General features: G+C 61.9%; 1 long non-coding RNA gene across 1 annotated transcript; it reads right to left on the bottom strand.

Moving 5' to 3' along the window:
• Nucleotides 1-650: 650 nt before the first annotated feature.
• On the bottom strand, nt 651-4342 carry LOC132533050 (uncharacterized). The gene is made up of 2 exons (XR_009544933.1): nt 4220-4342; nt 651-1177 (listed from the first exon to the last, which is right to left on the bottom strand). It is a non-coding gene; the product is annotated as an uncharacterized LOC132533050 (long non-coding RNA).
• Nucleotides 4343-4828: the final 486 nt, after the last annotated feature.

Below are 4828 nucleotides of genomic sequence, written 5' to 3'. Positions count from 1 at the left end.
TAATTACAACAGTAGGGAGTTGGGCGGTAACAGCGGCTTAAGCGCACGTGGCACAAAGTGCAAGGACTGATGTAAGGGTCCTGGTTCAAGCCCCCGGCTCCCCACCTACAGGGGAGTCGCTTCACAGATGGTGAAGCAGGTCTGCAGGTGTCTTATCTTTCTCTCTCCCTCTCTGTCTTCCCCTCCTCTCTCCATTTCTCTCTGTCCTATCTAACAATGACAACATAAATAACAACAACAGTAACAACTACAACAACAACAATAAAAAACAAGGGCTACAAAAGGGAAAATAAATAAATATGTAGAAAATAATAATTACAACAGTAATAACTGCAACAATAAAAAACAAGGGCAACAAAAGGGGGTAAATATTTTTAAAAATCTTAAAAAACAAACATTGGGGGAGTCAGGTAGTAGCGCAGCGGGTTAAGCACAGGTGGCACAAAGTGCAAGGATCCTGGTTCGAGCCCCCGGCTCCCCACCTGTAGGGGAGTCGCTTCACAGGCAGTGAAGCAGGTCTGCAAGTGTGTATCTTTCTCTTCCCCTCTCTGTCTTTCCCTCCTCCCTCCATTTCTCTCTGTCCTATTCAACAACAACAACATCAACAACAATAATAACTACAACAATAAAACAAGGGAAACAAAAGGGAATAAATAAATAAAACTCTTTAAAAAATAAATAATTTAAAAAAATTGACCTCTGACACCATATTGAAAATTCATAAAAATAACTCAAGTCTAGAGGACATCTAGGGATGTCCACAAGTGCTTGTGACTCATCCCTTTCTGTACCATCGCCCTTGTCATCTGATGTCCTCCCTTCCTTCCTCATGGTCCAAAATGGCTGCTGTAACCCCAGCTATCTTGTTTATGTTCCAGGGAGCAGGAAGGAGGAAGTGGCCAATGCTAGAAAGCAAGCCAAGGCAGTTTCCTTTAAATAGCGTTCCCGGAAGCCTCGCCCAGTGACTTCCTCTTCTTTCATCATCCTCCTTAATTACAAGGGAGCTTGGGAAGCGTAGTTCTCAGTTGCAAGGGAGGCTGGGAAGCATAGTTCTCAGTTGCAAGAGAGCTCTCCGGAAGTGTAGTTCTTTGGCCTGGGCCCTTTAAAGAGGAATGGTTGTGGTTGCGGGAGTAGACGTTGTTCCATGTGCTCAGCCTCCCTCAGGAAAGGCCATTTCCTGGAAGTTGGAGGATTTTTAAATTAAATTGAGGGATGGGTAGACATATCTCAGTTGTGCAGAGACTCTCTCAAGTCCCAGGTTCAGCCCCTGGGAGAGTACAGTGCCCACTGCAGCTAAAGACATGTTCCAGCTCACTCAGCCTGAGGGCACCACCCAGTCGTCCACTCAAGAGCCAAGCAGCCTGTTGATCTGCGAGGCGCCCGGGAGGCAATCAAAAGGCTGGTGTGAGGCTTGGGAGGAGACTGGCAGGTGTGATGCCCTGGAGGTGACTGGTGGGTGTGAGGCCCTGGAGGTGACTGGAGGGTGTGAGGCCCTGGAGGTGACTGGAGGGTGTGAGGCCCTGGAGGTGACTGGAGGGTGTGAGGCCCTGGAGGTGACTGGAGGGTGTGAGGCCCTGGAGGTGACTGGTGGGTGTGAGGCCCTGGAGGTGACTAGAGGGTTTGAGGCCCTGGAGGTGACTGGAGGGTGTGAGGCCCTGGAGGTGACTGGTGGGTATGAGGCCCTGGAGGTGACTGGTGGGTATGAGGCCCTGGAGGTGACTGGAGGGTGTGAGGCCCTGGAGGTGACTAGAGGGTGTGAAGCCCTGGCAGATGTGAGGCCCTGGAGGTGACTGGAGGGTGTGAGGCCCTGGAGGTGACTGGAGGGTGTGAGGCCCTGGAGGTGACTGGTCGGTGTGAGGCCCTGGAGGTGACTGGAGGGTTTGAGGCCCTGGAGGTGACTGGTGGGTATGAGGCCCTGGAGGTGACTAGAGTGTGTGAGGCTCTGGAGGTGAGTGGAGGGTTTGAGGCCCTGGAGGTGAGTGGAGGGTTTGAGGCCCTGGAGGTGACTGGAGGGTGTGAGGCCCTGGAGGTGACTGGAGGGTGTGAGGCCCTGGAGGTGACTGGTGGGTATGAGGTCCTGGAGGTGACTGGAGGGTGTGAGGCCCTGGAGGTGACTAGAGGGTGTGAAGCCCTGGCAGATGTGAGGCCCTGGAGGTGACTGGTGGGTGTGAGGCCCTGGAGGTGACTGGAGGGTGTGAGGCCCTGGAGGTGACTGGAGGGTGTGAGGCCCTGGAGGTGACTGGTGGGTATGAGGCCCTGGAGGTGACTAGTGTGAGGCTCTGGAGGTGAGTGGAGGGCTTGAGGCCCTGGAGGTGAGTGGAGGGTGTGAGGCCCTGGAGGTGACTGGAGGGTGTGAGGCCCTGGAGGTGACTGGAGGGTGTGAGGCCCTGGAGGTGACTGGAGGGTGTGAGGCCCTGGAGATGACTGGAGGGTGTGAGGCCCTGGAGGTGACTGGAGGGTTTGAGGCCCTGGAGGTGACTGGTGGGTATGAGGCCCTGCAGGTGACTAGAGGGTGTGAGACCCTGGTAAATGTGAGGCCCTGGAGGTGACTGGTGGGTGTGAGACCCTGGAGGTGACTGGTGGGTGTGAGGCCCTGGAGGTGACTGGAGGGTGTGAGGCCCTGGAGGTGACTGGAGGGTGTGAGGCCCTGGAGATGACTGGTGGGTGTGAGGCCCTGCAGGTGACTAGAGGGTGTGAGACCCTGGTAGATGTGAGGCCCTGGAGGTGATTGGTGGGTATGAGGCCCTGGAGGGTGTGAGGCCCTGGAGGTGACTGGAGGGTGTGAGGCTTTGGAGGTGACTGGAGGGTGTGAGGCCCTGGAGGTGACTGGAAGGTGTGAGGCCCTGGAGGTGACTGGAAGGTGTGAGGCCCTGGCACCATGTGCTGGCAGGGCAAGACTTGAGTGGCCAAGCCTGGCAGTTGCTCCCCTTCTGCTGACAGAGGGGATGAACCTGGCGAGCACACACAGCCCCACTGAGTGGGCACGGCGGCGAGGGGTGGCTGCGGACAGTTTTCGACCCTCCCACCTGAGGCCCTGAGTTCAAGCCCAGCACCACCAGCAGCCAGAGCTCAGTAGGGCTCTGAGGAAAATAATGATGACAATGATAACAATAATAATAATAATGGTAAGGCAGAGAAGACAGGACCATGGTCTTTGAAAGACCCTCCTGCCTGAGGCCCCGTGGCCCCAGGTTCAAGCCCATCACCACCAGCAGCCAGAGTTCAGCAGGGCTCTGGTCTCTGTCATTAAAATAAAGTAAATGAGGAAATCTGTCACTGGGGTCCAGTGCTCCAGGGTCTCTTGCACGCCTGGGAACCTGAGGTGAGCTTCAGGGTCTCGGGGTCGCAGCGATGTTGAGTGTCAGGGTGACAAGGGGTGGAGGTGTCAGGTGATGCTGGATGTGGGGATGTACGTGTGTGGGAGAGTGCCGTGTCAGGGTGACATGGGGTGTCCAGGCTGTGTGGGGTGTCTGGGTGGTGCTAGAGTGTCAGTGACAGGGCTGTGTATGGGTGCAGGGGGGCCGCAGGGCGATGCTGGAGCGTCAGAGTGAGAGGGGTGAGAGGGCCACAGCAGGGTGACAGGCCTTGCGGGATGTTGGGGGGAGACAGGGCCATGTGGGGTGTGGGGACTGACAGGCCCATGTGTGGGGTGTCGGGGCTGACAGGCCTTGTAGGGTGTCGGGGTGACAGGCCATGTGGGGTGTGTGTGGGGGAGACAGGGCCACGTGGGGTGTCAGGGTGACAGACCGTGTGGGATGTCGGGCCTGACAGGCCGTGTGGAGTGGTAGGGCTGACAGGTCGTGTGGGGTATTGGGGGTGACAGGCAGTGTGGGGTGACAGGCCATGTGGGGTGTCAGGGGTGACAGGCCGTGTGGGGTGTCAGGGGTGACAGGCCGTGTGGGGCTGACAGGCCGCGGAGGTGACGGGGTGACAGGCCGCGCGCGGGGTGGCGGGGTGACAGGCCGTCGGTGACAGGCTGCGCGGGGTGTCGGGGCGACAGGCCGTCGGTGACAGGCCGCGCGGGGTGTCGGGGTGACAGGCCGTCGGTGACAGGCTGCGCGGGGTGACAGGCCGCGCGGGGTGACGAGGTGACAGGCCGCGCGGGGTGACGGGGTGACAGGCCGCGCGGGGTGACGGGGTGCCCGGGCGGAGGTCGCCCCGACCCACGTGGCCCCGAGGCGCCCGGGACGCCCTCCCGCCGTGCGGGGACTCGGCTTACCCCGCGGGGCCTGCTGGGCGCGGCGTCCAGTCCCCGTCCCGGCCGCTCCGTCCCGGGTGGCGCGTGGGCGCGGGGGGGATCCGGCGGCTCCGGGGCGCGGCCGTACCGGAAGGGGCCCGCGGGGCGCGGCCGGGCGCGTCACGTGACCGGGCGGGCGGCGGCCCGTGCGCACGCGCGCCGGCTCCAGCGGGGCTATTTTTCCCCCGTCTTCCGAGCCTGCGCGGACGCGACCACCGCCGGCGCCCCCCGCCTCCCCCCGCGGCCGGCCTGACAGCCGCCCCGCCCCGCCCCGCCCCCCGGCGACGTCACGCCGACAGCCCGGCCGGCCAATCGCGGCGCGGCGTCCTCCCCGGCCGGCGCGCGGGCCCGACCAATGGGCGTCCGCGCTGCGGGCGCGCCCCACCCGGGAGGGGCGGCGGCGGGGCCCGGGGGCGGCGCCGGGCCGCGGGGCTGGGGGCGGGGCGGGGCGAGGCGGGGCGGGCGGGGCCCCGCAGCCGCAGAGGCGTCGAGGCGGCCGCGGCGTCGCGGCTCGTCGGTGTCGGGCGGGCGGGCGGCCGCGGCGCCATGGGGGCGCGGTAGGCGGGCGGCTCGGGCGGCTCGGGCGGCTCG

The sequence above is a fragment of the Erinaceus europaeus genome, chromosome 15 (assembly GCF_950295315.1).
Source record: "Erinaceus europaeus chromosome 15, mEriEur2.1, whole genome shotgun sequence".
NCBI lineage: Eukaryota > Metazoa > Chordata > Mammalia > Eulipotyphla > Erinaceidae > Erinaceus > Erinaceus europaeus.
Note: the sequence above shows the minus strand (reverse complement) of the source record. Positions and strands in the feature narration are given on the sequence as shown.